Below are 14,910 nucleotides of genomic sequence, written 5' to 3' on the forward strand. Positions count from 1 at the left end.
AAAGACATTTCTGGATTTATGTACAATACAGCTAAAGTTAAATGAAATGCACATAACACACTGGGCAATGTTAATATGAAATCTCCTAGTACATGCCACCAAAATATCTTTTGTAATTTTTTCCTCCCATCTCACTCAACCCAGTGAAAAAGTACAAAAAGCAGACTGTTCGGAGATGGTTTAACAATTTCATTTGCAAAGATGATATTTCTCATAAATTTTATTTTATTTTTTATAAAAAAAAATTTTTTTGGCTATGTGATACAGCACATGAAAACTTAGTTCCCTGACCAGGGACAAACCCACGTGCCCTGCACTAGAAGGTAAATTCTTAATCACTGGACCACCAGGCAAGTCCCTCTCCAGAACTTTTTATTATCCCAAACTGAACTCTGTAGCCATTAAATATTAACTCCCTATTAGCATACTCCTCCAAACCCTTGATAATCAACACTATACCTTCTCTAGGTCAAATTCTCCAAGAATTTGACTATTTTAAGTACCTGACGTAAGTGGTGTGTGCACACCAAGTCATTTCAGTTGTGTGCAACTCTTTGCCACCACATGGATAGTAGCTTCCTAGGCTCCTCTGTCCATGGGATTCTCCAGACAAGAATACTGGAGTCTGTAGCCATTGCCTTCTCCAGGGCATCTTCCTGATTTCAGGGATTGAACCCACATCTCTTACGTCTCCTGCATTAGCAGGCAGGTTCTTTACCATTAATGCCACCTGGGAAGCCCTGATATAAGTGGAGTCATGTAATATTCCCATCAACTTTTAAAAAATATTTATTTATTTGACTGTGTCAGGTCTTCATTGTGCTATGCAGGATCTTTAGTTGTGGCATGTGAATTCTTAGTTGTTGCATGTGGGATGTAGTTCCCTGATCAGCAATTGAACCCAGGCCCCCTGCACTGGGAACCCGGGGTCTTACCCGCTGGACCACCAGGTAAGCACCGATTTTTAAAAGCTTTTTATAAAATGTCATCCTACCTCTAATTTTAGATACATGAAACGTTTCTAAACATCTTAAAAGATTAGATATTATACTTCAAATCAGAATTTAGTTATCCACTATATATACAATACTGTTAAGTAAAATGGCACATACAGACACACACATAGCACTGGTTATAATTGAGGTATCTTTTAAATATGACCATTTTGACCTTGAGCCATTTCTTCCTTACTTTCTTCTCTCCACCACAATCTAGTGGGCAAGTTCAGGCACATATAATGCTTAGAGGTGGTTGAACAAATGAATATTCAACAGTTCTATATTGGTAACTTCTTTTTTTTTTTAAATATTTATCTATTTATTTGGCTGTGACAGGTCTTAGTTTCCATATGCAGTATCTTCTATCTTAGTTGTGGCACGCAGGATCTTTAGTTGTGGCATGTAAATTGCGCCAAGTGGGATTAGTTCCCTAACCAGGGATTGATTAGCTCATTTCCCTGACCAGGGATTGAAGCAGGCCCCCTGCCTTGTGAGCGCAGAGTCTTAGCCACTGGACCTCCAGGGAAGTCCCAATATATATTGGTAATCTCTTAACTACCCAGAGACTTGATGCTACCAAATTAGGGCTCATTTGTCTATTATATACATTATATACACAGCAAAACAAAATGCATAAGTTCAGTTCAGTTCAGTTGCTCAGTTGTGTCCGACTCTTTGAGACCCCATGAATCGCATCATGCCAGGCCTCCCTGTCCATCACCATCTCCCGGAGTTCACTCAGACTCAGGTCCATCGAGTCCGTGATGCCATCCAGCCATCTCATCCTCGGTTGTCCCCTTCTCCTCCTGCCCCTTATTCCCCCCAGCATCAGAGTTCTTTCCAGTGAGTCAACTCTTCTCATGAGGTGGCCAAAGTACTGGAGTTCCAGCCTCAGCATCATTCCTTCCAAAGAAATCCCCGGGTTGATCTCCTTCAGAATGGACTGGTTGGATCTCCTTGCAGTCCAAGGGACTCTCTCAACAGTCTTCTCCAACACCACAGTTCAAAAGCATCAATTCTTCGGTGCTCAGCCCTCCTCACAGTCCAACTCTCACATCCATACATGACCACAGGAAAAACCATAGCCTTGACTAGATGGACCTTAGTTGGCAAAGTAATGTCTCTGCTTTTGAATATGCTATCTAGGTTGGTCATAACTTTTCTTCCAAGGAGTAAGCGTCTTTTAATTTCATGGCTGCAGTCACCATCTGCAGTGATTTTGGAGCCCAAAAAAATAAAGTCTGACACTGTTTCCACTGTTTCCCCATTTATTTCCCATGATCTTCGTTTTCTGAATGTTGAGCTTTAAGCCAAATTTTTCGCTCTCCTCTTTCACTTTCATCAAGAGGCTTTTTAGCTCCTCTTCACTTTCTGCCATAAGGGTAGTGTCATCTGCGTATCTGAGGTTATTGATATTTTTCCCGGTAATCTTGATTCCAGCTTGTGTTTCTTCCAATCCAGCGTTTCTCATGATGTACTCTGCATATAAGGTAAATAAGCAGGGTGACAATATACAGCCTTCATGTACTCCTTTTCCTATTTGGAACCAGTCTGTTGTTCCATGTCCAGTTCTAACTGTTGCTTCCTGAGCTGCATACAGATTTCTCAAGAGGCAGGTCATTATATACACAGCAAAACAAAATGCATAAAGTATACAAAAAATGATTCTGTCTGTAATTATGCAAATATGAGCATATTAGCATATTATATTTTGCATTTCCTTCTCTCCCACCTCCTCGAAACCACTGAACAATATAGACAGTAGTATATTGCTATGAAAGGAAAATCTAAACGGAGTTAGAATTGGCAAGAGACTTCTCTATTAATAAAACGTATTTAGGAGGCCATTGAGGAAATGTGACTTATGTTCATCCAGCCAGGTGGAATCTTACCTTTGGACCTTGTATTGTCTTAATGCAGACATCTAGAACATCTGCACAATGTTCCAGAAACTCAATATACTTATCAGACTCTCACTCAAAATAAGTCATGATAGCATATCCATTATTGTTGCTGTTCAGTCCCTAAGTGGTATCCAACTCTTTGTGACCCCATAAACTGCAGCAAGCCAGGCTCCTCTGTCCTCCACTATCTCCAGGAGTTGCTCAAATTCATTTCAGTTGAGTTGGTGATGCTATCCAACCATCGCATTTGCTGCTGCCCCCTTCTCCTTCTGCCCGCAGTCTTTCCCAGCATCACAGTCTTTTCTAATGAACTGGCTCTTTGCAGCAGGTGGCCAAAGTATTGGATCATCAACTTCAGCAACAGTCCTGACAATGAATATTCAGGGTTGATTTTCCTTAGGATTGACTGGTTTGGTCTCCTTGCAATCCAAGGGACTCTTAAGAGTCTTCTTTAGCACCACAATTCAAAAGGATCAATTTTTCAGCACTCAGCCTTCTTTATGGTCCAACTCTCACATCCATACATGACTATTGGAAAAACCATAGCTTTGACTATACGGACATCTGTAGCCAAAGTGATGTCTCTGCTTTTTTTTTTTTAAATTTATTTTTTATTGAAGGATAATTGCTTTACAGAATTTTGCTGTTTTCTGTCAAACCTCAACATGAATCAGCCATAGGTATACATATATCCCCTCCCTTTCGAACTTCCCTCCCATCTCCCTGTCCATCCCACCCCTCTAGGTTGATACAGAGCCCCTGTTTCAGTTTCCTGAGACATACAGCAAATTCCCATTGGCTATCTGTTTTATATATGGCGATGTAAGTTTCCACATGTACTCTCTCCATACATCTCACCCTCTCCTCCCCTCTCCCCATGCCCATAAGTCTATTCTCTATGTCTGTTTCTCCACTGCTGCCCTGTAAGTAAATTCTTCAGTACCATTTTTCTAGATTCCATATACATGCGTTAGAATATGATATTTATCTTTCCCTTTCTGACTTACTTCACTCCATATAATAGGTTCTAGGTTCATCCACCTCATTAGAACTGACACAAAGGCATTCCTTTTTTTGGCTGAGTACAATTGTTATGTCTTTCTCTTGGATTGATCCCTTGATCATTATGTAGTGTCCTTCCTTATCTCTTGTAATATTCTTTATTTTAAGGTCTATTTTATCTGATATGAGGATTGCTACTCCAGCTTTCTTTTGCTTCCCATTTGCATGGAATATATTTTTCCATCCTCTCACTTTCAGTCTATATGTGTCTTGAGGTCTGAAGTGGGTTTCTGGTAGACAGCATATGTATGGATCTTGCTTTTGTATCCATTCAGCCAGTCTGTGTCTTTTGGTTGGAGCATTTAATCTATTTACATGAAAAGCAATTATTGATATATATGTTCCTATTGCCATTTTCTTAATTGTTTGGGGTTGATTTTGTAGATCTTTTTCTTTCTCTTGTATTTCTTGACTATATAAGTCCCTTTAACATTTGTTGTAAAGCTGGTTTGGTGGTACTGAATTCTCTTAACTTTTGCTTGTCTGAAAAGCTTTTTATTTCTCCATCAATTTTGAATGAGATCCTTGCCGAGTACAGAAATCTTGGTTGTATATTTTTCCCTTCAGTACTTTAAATATATCCTGCCATTCCTTTCTGGCCGGCGGAGTTTCTGCTGAAAGATCAGCTGTTAAACATATGGGGTCTACCTTGTCTGTTACTTGTTGCTTTTCCCTTGCTGCTTTCAGTATTCTTCCTTTGCGTTTAATCGTTGTTAGTTTGATTAGTATGTGTCTTGGCGTGTTTCTCCTTGGGTATATCCTGTATGGGACTCTTTGTGCCTCTTGGACTTAATTGACTTTCAACTATAATCCCTTCAAAAATTTTCTCATATCCTTTCTTTTTCTCTTCTTCTTCTGGGACCCATATAATTTGAATGTTGGTGCACTTGATATTGTCCCAGAGGTCTCTGAGACTATCCTCAATTCTTTTCATTCTTTTTACTTTATTCTGCTCTTCAGAAGTTATTTCCACCATTTTATCTTCTAGCTCACTGATTCGTTATTCTGTTTCAGATATTCTGCTATTGATTCCTTCCAGAGTATTTTTAATTTCAGTAATTGTGTTGTCTCTGTATGTTTCCTCTAATTCTTCTAGGTCTTTGTTAATTGATTCTTGCATTTTATCATTTTGTTTTCAAGGTTTTTGATCATCTTTACTATCATTATTCTGAATTCTTTTTCAGGTAGTTTGCCTATTTCCTCTTCATTTATTTTTACTTCTGTGTTTCTAATTTGATCCTTCATTTGGGTAGTATTTCTCTGCCTTTTCTTTTTTATTTTTTTAACTTACTGTGTTTGAAGTCTGCTTTTCCCAGGCTTCAAGGCCGAATTCTTTCTTCCTTTGGGTTTCTGCCCTCTAAGGTTGGTCCAGTGGCTTGTGTAAACTTTGTATAGGGTGAGATTTGTGCTGAGTTTTTGTTTGTTTGTTTTTCCTCTGATGGACAAGGCTGAGTGAGGTGGCAATCCTGTCTGCTGATGACTGGGTTTTTATTTTTTTTGTTCGTTCGTTGTTTAGAGGAGGAATCCCCCACAGGGCGCTACTGGTGGTTGGGCGATGCCGGTTCTTGTATTCAAGGGGTTTCCTTTGTATGAGTTCTCACTATTTGATACCCCTAGGGATGGTTCCCTGGTAGTCTAATGTCTTGGAGTCAGTGCTCCTACTCCAAAGGTTCAGGGATTGATCTCTGGTCAGGAATGATGATTCCACAAGTGGTTTGTTATGGCATAAAGTGAGATTAAAACAAATTCCCAAAAACAAGAAACCAAAGATGAACCTCAGACAAATGGTAGTTACACTATCAGGCAAATAATAATTAAAATAATGGAATATACATACATACATATACACCTGTAAGCAAAGTTAAAACAGTCCAACAAAAATAAAGTACAGTAGATTGACCTGGCAAACAAAGGAAATAAAAAATTATATTTACCACTTAAGAACAAAACTAACCAGAAAGCAAAACTGAAGCAAGGTGCTAACGGGGGAATAAAGGAATGAAAACAAAACTAAAAAATATGTTGAGAGGAAAGGAAAGAAAGAAAAGAAAGCAAGAATAGATATATGAAGTTAAATAGAGTAGATAAAGAAGATTTATATACATTAAGGATTAACTGCAAGGGGGGAAGAACAGCAGGAAAGAAAAACAAAGGAATAAATGTAGAAAAATATAATAGGTTTTAAAAAATTAAAAATTAAAATTATAGAAAAGAAAAAATAGTAAGAAGAAAGAAAAAAGAAGAAAAAAAAAGGAAAACTCCACAGAACTGCAAAAATCTAAGGTAGAAGCAGAGGTTTATAACAACAGTAAAAAGTGTGACTGAATATACACATATATATAGCAAAATCAAAACAGTCCAAAAAAATAAAGTACAATAGATTGACCCAGCAAACAAAGGAAATCAAAAATTATATTTACCACTTAAGAATGAAACTAACTAAAGCACAAACCAGAAAACAAAACGAAAGCAAGGTGCCAACTGGGGAATAAAGCAATGAAAATAAAACTAACAAATATGTTGAGAAGAAAGAAAAGAAAGCAAGAATAGATATGCAAAGTTAAACAGAAGTAGATTAAGAATATTTATATATACTAAAGGTTAACTTCAAGGGGAAAAGAACAGTAGGAAAAGCAAACAAAGGAATAAATGTAGAAAAATAATAATAGGTTTAAAAAATTAAAATTAAAAAGAGAGAGAGAGAAAAAGGGTAAACTCCACAGAACTGCAAAAGCCCAACATAGAGGCAGAAGTTTACAACAACAGTAAACAATGTGACTGAATATACACATATACATATACACCCACAAGCAAAATCAAAACCGCCCAACAAAAATAAAGTACAATAGATTGACCCGGTGAACAAAGGAAAGCAAAAATTATATTTACCACTTAAGAACAAAACTAACTAAAGCACAAACAGAGGTTTATAACAACAATAAAAATTATGACTGAGAAAAAAAAAAAGCTCAAAAGCTTAATTAGATTTTATAGTGTTATTAAAATCGACAAGTACAACAGACGGGCAAAAGAAAAAAAATCCAAAATAATCTACAGAACAAGTCAAAACAAGAGCAATAAATGTTTTTCTTGAGTCATTGCTGTCAGAGTCCTTTCTCTCGCTGGGAGTCACAGTCCACCTCACCTCCCTAGGGATGCCCTCTAACACTATGCTGATCTCTGGACCTATTGTGGAGGCAGCTTAGATTCTAATCTGGTCCTACTCCTGTGTGTTCTTGCCTCCAACATCCACAGCTATCAAAACTAGTGTGTTTTCTTTTGTGGGAGCTCTCAATGACCTTTTATATATTCCATAGACACAGAGTCTGCCTAGTTGATCATGTGGATTTAATCTGTAGCTTGTACAGCTGATGGGAAGCTTTTGGGGCTTCTCCCTTAGCCACACTGCCCCTGGGTTTCAACTGTGGTTTTATTTCCACCTCTGCCAGGTGTGGAGGTGGTGCAGCTGCTTGGGTCTCAGGGGTTCTGGCAGCACCAGATACTCAGGGGAGTTGGCGGCTAGGGCAGAAGGAAATAGAGTGCTCTAGAAGGGTGTGGCAACCAGTATTGACCAATATGCTCCAGTATTCTTGCCTGGAGAACACCCCTGACAGAGAAGCCTGGCAGGCCACAGTCTATAGGGTCACAAACAGTTGGACACGACTGAAGCTACCTTGTGTGTATAGATGCAAGATTTTTTTTTTTTTTTTTTTTTTTTGCCTGTGGCAGCTCTGCCCCAGTGAGAGTTGAGCGTGAAGATGGCACAGCTGCTTGGCTTGCAGGGACCCTGGCGGCACCAAGTGTGCAGGGACACGGGCTGCTTCTGCCCCAGGAGTTATGGCCCTATCTGAGTCATTTTTCAAGCTTCTTGTAGCTGGCGATCAGAAGGCCTCTTTGGCGAGTCTTTCTCTGTAGCTCCACCCATTCAGGCACTTAGAGGGTTCCCTTGCCTGGGATCCTTCTCTGTTATTTGGGCACATCGGGCACATAAAGACGCCCCCCAGGGTGGGGTCCTACTCTGTAGTTCAGTGCCTCAGGCGCTTGATGGGCTAGCCTCTTTTGTTCAGCTGCCAATGCTGGCGTGTGGGGAGAGAGAGGCTATGGTGATGGCTTCACACCCTACGCGTGACTCAGCAAGATCACCTTGCTTCCATGGCTGCCTGGCTTTCCTCCACAGGCATTTCATACCACAATCTCCTCCCTCACATTCCCTCGATCCATCTCTCCACAGTCAACAGCAGCCCTCACTCTGGGATTGCTCCACAATCCCTAAATTACAGATCCTAGCCACTGCGCCTTCCAGGGGACCTGCGTCCCTGTCCAGGGTATGTATGGCGGCAGCAAGAACTGTCTGATTCTCATTCCATTTAGGCTGCCACAGATCAGCTGTATCACTCCCAGTGTTAAACATTTCTCCTCTGATTCACATAATTGCCCCAATGTGGGGATCAGACCCCTGCTTCAGGTCCCCCACTGGTTGAGAGCTGGTCCAGTCCTACTAACAGTCCTCTTTTTCTTCCTTGTTCCTTCGTCCTATTAAGTTTTGCGAGGTTCTAGCCATGCCTGTGGGGCAACCCAAGAGGGGCGGGTAATAGTGGAGAGGTCTGACAGAATGTGGTCCACTGGAGAACGGAATGGCAAGCCACTTCAGTATTCTTACTTTGAGAACCCCATGAACAGTAGGAAAAGGCAAAATGATAGGATACCAAAAGAGGAACTCCCCAGGTCATTAGGTGCCCAATAAGCTACTGGAGATCAGTGGAGAAATAACTCCAGAAAGAATTAAGGGATGGAACTAAAGCAAAAAATACCCAGTTGTGGATGTGACTGGTGATAGAAGCAAGATCCGATGCTGTAAAAAGCAATATTGCATAGGAACCTGGAATGTCAGGTCCATGAATCAAGGCAAATTGGAAGTGGTCAAACAAGAGATGGCAAGGGTGAACGTCGACATTCTGGGAATCAGCGAACTAAAAAGGACTGGAATGGATGAATTAAACTCAGATGACCATTATATCTACTACTGTGGGCAGGAATCCCTCAGAAGAAATGGAGTAACCATCATGGTCAACAAAAGAGTCCGAAATGCAGTACTTGGATGCAATCTCAAAAAAGACAGAATGATCTCTGTGTGTCTCCAAGGCAAACCATTCAATATCACAGTTATCCAAGTCTATGCCCCAACCAAAACGCTGAAGAAACTGAAGTTGAACGGTTTTATGAAGACCTACAAGACCTTTTAGAACTAACACCCAAAACAGATGTCCTTTTCATTATAGGGGAATGGAATGCAAAAGTAGGAAGTCAAGAAACACCTGTGGTAACAGGCAAATTTGGCCTTGGAATGCGGAATGAAGCAGGGCAAAGACTAATAGAGTTTTGCCAAGAAAATGCACTGGTCATTGCAAGCTCCCTCTTCCAACAACACAAGAGAAGACTCTACACATGGACATCACCAGATGGTCAACACTGAAATCAGACTGATTCTATTCTTTGCAGCCAAAGATGGAGAAGCTCTATACAGTCAACAAAAACAAGACCAGGAGCTGACTGTGGCTCAGATCAGGAACTCCTTATTACCAAAATCAGACTGAAATTGAAGAAAGTAGGGAATACCGCTATACCATTCTGGTATGACCTAAATCAAATCCCTTATCATTATACAGTGGAAGTGAGAAATAGATTTAAGGGCCTAGATCTGATAGACTGCCCGATGAACTATGGAATGAGGTTTGTGACATTGTACAGGAGACAGGAATCAAGACCATCCCCATGGAAAAGAAATGCAAAAAAGCAAAATGGCTGTCTGGGGAGGTCTTACAAATGGCTGTGAAAAGAAGAGAAGTGAAAAGCAAAGGAGAAAAGGAAAGATATAAGCATCTGAATGCAGAGTTCCAAAGAATAGCAAGGAAAGATAAGAAAGCCTTCTTCAGTGATCAATGCAAAGAAATAGAGGAAAAGAACAGAATGGGAAAGACTAGAGATCTCTTCAAGAAAATTAGAGACACCAAGGGAACATTACATGCAAAGATGGGCTCGATAAAGGACCGAAATGGTATGGACCTAACAGAAGCAGAAGACATGAAGAAGAGGTGGCAAAAATTCACGGAAGAACTGTATAAAAAAGATCTTCACGACCCAGAAAATCATGATGGTGTGATCACTCATCTAGAGCCAGACATCTTGGAATGTGAAGTCAAGTGGGCCTTAGAAAGCATCACTATGAACAAAGCGAGTGGAGGTGATGGAATTCCAGTGGAGCTGTTTCAAATCCTGAAAGATGATGCTGTGAAAGTGCTACACTCAATATGCTAGCAAATTTGGAAAACTCAGCAGTGGCCACAGGACTGGAAAAGGTCAGTTTTCATTCCAATCCCAAAGAGAGGCAATGCCAAAGAATGCTCAAACTACCACACAATTGCACTCATCTCACATGCTAGTAAAGTAATGCTCAGAATTCTCCAAGCCAGGCTTCAGCAATACACGAACCGTGAACTCCCTGATGTTCAAGCTGGATTGAGAAAAGGCAGAGGAACCAGAGATCAAATTGCCAACATCCGCTGGATCATGGAAAAAGCAAGTGAGTTTCAGAAAAACATCTATTTCTGCTTTCTTGACTATGCCAAAGCCTTTGACTGTGTGGATCACAATAAACTGTGGGAAATTCTTCAAGAGATGGGAATACCAGACCACCTGACCTGCCTCTTGAGAAATCTGTATGCAGGTCAGGAAGCAACAGTTAGAACTGGACATGGAACAACAGACTGGTTCCAAATAGGAAAAGGAGTATGTCAAGGCTGTATATTGTCACCCTGCTTATTTAACTTCTATGCAGAGTACATCATGAGAAACACTGGACTGGAAGAAACACAAGCTGGAATCAAGATTGCCGGGAGAAATATCAATAACCTCAGATACGCAGATAACACCACTCTTATGGCAGAAAGTGAAGAGGAACTAAAAAGCCTCTTGATGAAAGTGAAAGAGGAGAGTGAAAAAGTTGGCTTAAAGCTCAACATTCAGAAAACGAAGATCATGGCATCCCGTCCCATCACTTCATGGGAAATAGATGGGGAAACAGTGGAAACAGTGTCAGACTTTATTTTTTGGGGCTCCAAAATCACTGCAGATGGTGACTGCAGCCATGAAATTAAAAGACGCTTACTCCTTGGAAGGAAAGTTATGACCAACCTAGATAGCATATTCAAAAGCAGAGACATTACTTTGCCAACTAAGGTCCATCTAGTCAAGGCTATGGTTTTTCCTGTGGTCATGTATGGATGTGACAGTTGGACTGTGAAGAAGGCTGAGCGCCGAAGAATTGATGCTTTTGAACTGTGGTGTTGGAGAAGACTGTTGAGAGTCCCTTGGACTGCAAGGAGATCCAACCAGTCCATTCTGAAGGAGATCAACCCTAGTATTTCTTAGGAAGGAATGATGCTAAAGCTGAAACTCCAGTACTTTGGCCACCTCATGAGAAGAGTTGACTCATTGGAAAAGACTCTGATGCTGGGAGGGAACAGACGCAGGAGAAGGGGACGACAGAGGATGAGATGGCTGGAAGGCATGACTGACTTGATGGACGTGGGTTTGGGTAGACTCTGGGTGTTGGTAATGGACAGGGAGGCCTGGCGTGCTGCGATTCATGAGGTCGCAAAAAATTGGACACGACTGAGCAACTGAACCGAACTGATGGGACTGGAGGCATGATCTTATGTTTTTCAATGTTGAGTTTTAAGCCAGCTTTTTCACTCTCCTCTTTCACTCTCATCAAGAGGCTCTTTAGCTCCACTTCACTTTCTTTCATTAGAGTGGTATCATCTGCATATCTGAGGTTGTTGATATTTCTCCTGGAAGTCCTGATTCCAGCTTGTGATTCATCCAGCCTGGCATTTCACATGATGTACTCTGCATATAAGTTAAATAAGCAGGGTGACATTATACAGCCTTGTTTTACTCCCTTCCCAATTTTGAACTCGTCCATTTTTCCATCTCTGGTTCTGCTGCTTTTTGACCTGCATACAGGTTTGCCACAAAAGAGGTAAAGTCGTCTGACATTCCCATCTCTTTAAGAATTCTTCCATGGTTTGCTGTGATCAAACAGCCGCACAGTCAAATGCTTTAGCATAGTCAGTGAAGGAGAAGTAGATGATTTTTTGGAATTCCCTTGCTTTCTATATGATCCAATGAATGCCGCCAATTTGATCTCTGTTTCCTCTGCCTTTTCTAAACCCAACTTATACATCTGGAAGTTCTTGGTTCATGTACTGCTAAAGCCTAGCTTGAAGGATTTTGAACATAATATTACACCTTTCTCGTGTCAAAGTACAAACTGTGATTTTAGCTTTTATAAGCCTCTGATCCTTTCTCTTCCCTACATCACTCTTTCAACTTCACCCAAATCCACGTCTTCCAAATTGCAAATTTACAGATTCCAGAGGGATGGTATGGGGAGGGAGGAGGAAGGTGGGTTCAGGATGGGGAACAAGTGTATACCTGTGGCTGATTTATGTTGATCTTTGGAAGGAATGATGCTAAAGCTGAAACTCCAGTACTTTGGCCACCTCATGCGAAGAGTTGACTCATTGGAAAAGACTCTGATGCTGGGAGGGATTGGGAGCAGGAGGAGAAGGAGATGACGGAGAATGAGATGGCTGGATGGCATCACTGACTCGATGGATGTGAGTCTGAGTGAACCCCAGGAGTTGGTGATGGACAGGGAGGCCTGGCGTGCTGCGATTCATGGGGTCGCGAAGAGTTGGACACAACTGAGCGACTGAACTGAACTGATGGCAAAACCAATACAATATTGTAAAGTAATTAACCTCAAATTAAAATAAATAAATTTATATTAAATTAAAAAAATAAAGATTCCAAATAAGCTCTCATATGGAGCCTTCTGCGTTTTTTTGGTTGACACTGCTCACAGAGATGGTTTAGCAATTCCATTGCCAAAAGACAGTACTTCCTATGAACTTTAGCACAAGGATATTTACAAAATGATATTTCACTCTAAACATATGTTAGGCACTTTAAAAGACCTAGATAGACTAGATGTTTCAAATAAGGACTTTGTCCACTATACACACTCTTTGTGACCCCATGGGGCATTTCTTCTGGGCTTAGGGTATAGACATGGACTGTATGTAGCCCACCAGGCTCCATGGAATTCTCCAGGCAAGAATACTGGAGTGGGTAGCCATTCCCTTCTCCCTGGGAATCTTCCCCACCAAGGGATCAAACCTGCATCTCCTGTGTCTCCCACACAGGATTCTTTACCATCTGAGCCACCAGAGTCCACTATACACACAGCAGTCCTAAGTAAGCTGCACACATATGACAACAGTTATAATCTAAAAGTATTTTCTAACTATGAACATTCTGGCTTCAAACCCTTCTTTCTTCTATCCCTCCTCCACTGACCCAGTGAACTACACCACTCAAATTTCAGGAGACAATCTTCCATGGAAATTTTAACACAAAGCACACAAAATATATTAACATCTATATTTTTCTAATAAATCTGAGACAGGCTGGGACCTGGGACCCTTTGCTGCAGTGCTTGTACGTAGACAACCATCTCCTTGAGCAACAAAATACAAAGAAATTATAAGGGATTAAAAATAAGTGTGTTCATACACCATAGGCTCAAGTTATGAACAAGATACAAAAAGGCCAAAAACCCAACTGTCATTTCTGAGAAGCCTGGAACCAGAGCAGGGTATTACATATGCACCCTGCACACAGCACCACCAAGGGGGTGGGCAGACCGTCTAACCCACCCCTCCAGTCTGACCCCTGGACCTACCCCTACCCTCACTCTGAGGCAGGAGATAGATGGGCCCCAGGCTGAGCAGCCAGAGTTCCTCCCACGTGAACAGATACTCCAAAATAGCAGGAGAGAGGGTTTGAGCCCTGCCTAGATAAGAGATAAAAGATCAAATATTCCTCATTCTTGAAGTCAAGGAGACCTTCTCAACTACACATGCGCAGAAAAGCTCCATGGAGGTCAAAAGAGAGGGGATGTCACTTCATACTCAGTGATGTCCACCTACCCATAGGTCTCTTGGATAGAATCCATCTTGGCTAAGACTTGTACATGCACACATGGGAGGACACTAGGATATACGAAATACCAGGCACAGCAAGATGACTGGCCAAAGGAAGCCCAGAAGAAATGCCCCATAAAAGTGATTCAAACTAAACTGGGGATCCAAGTTCTTATTTGTGGAGGCACAGAATGAACCTGGCAAACACTCAAGGTAGCAAGCAGACAGGATTTATTTCAAAGAGAACAAAAGTACAAAGCTCTCAGCACAGACACTGAGAGGGGTGAAATGCCCACAAAAGCTGAATCCATAGTAGTCTATACCCTTACTAGTATTGATCTGTATATTTCTGTTTGGTTCTTACCCTTAGCATATGTCATTTTTAACCAATTAATTTAAGGTTAAGTTCAGTCACTCAGTCATGTCTGACTCTGAGACCTCATGGATTGCAGCACGCCAGGATTTCCTGTCTATCACCAACTCCTGGAGCTTGCTCAAACTCATGTCCATCGAGCCAGTGATGCCATCCAACCATCTCATCCTCTTTCATCGCTTTCTCCTTCTGCATTCAATCTTTCTCAGTATCAGGGTCATTTGCAATGAGTCAGTTCTTTGCATCAGGTGGCCAAGGTTTTGGAGCTTCAGCTTCAGCATCAGTCTTTCCAATGAATATTCAGGACTGGTTTTCTTTAGGATAGATTGGTTTGATCTCCATGCAGTCCAAGGGACTCTCAAGAGTCTTCTCCAACATCACAGTTCAAAAGCATCAATTTACCAGTGTTCAGCCTTCTTTATGGTTCACCTTTCACATCTACAGATGATTACTGGAAAAACCATAGCTTTGAAAATATGGACCTTTGTCAGTTACAGTGTTTATTTTAACATTTCTGTGATTTC

Source organism: Capra hircus, chromosome 25 (assembly GCF_001704415.2).
Source record: "Capra hircus breed San Clemente chromosome 25, ASM170441v1, whole genome shotgun sequence".
NCBI classification, from domain to species: Eukaryota; Metazoa; Chordata; class Mammalia; order Artiodactyla; family Bovidae; genus Capra; species Capra hircus.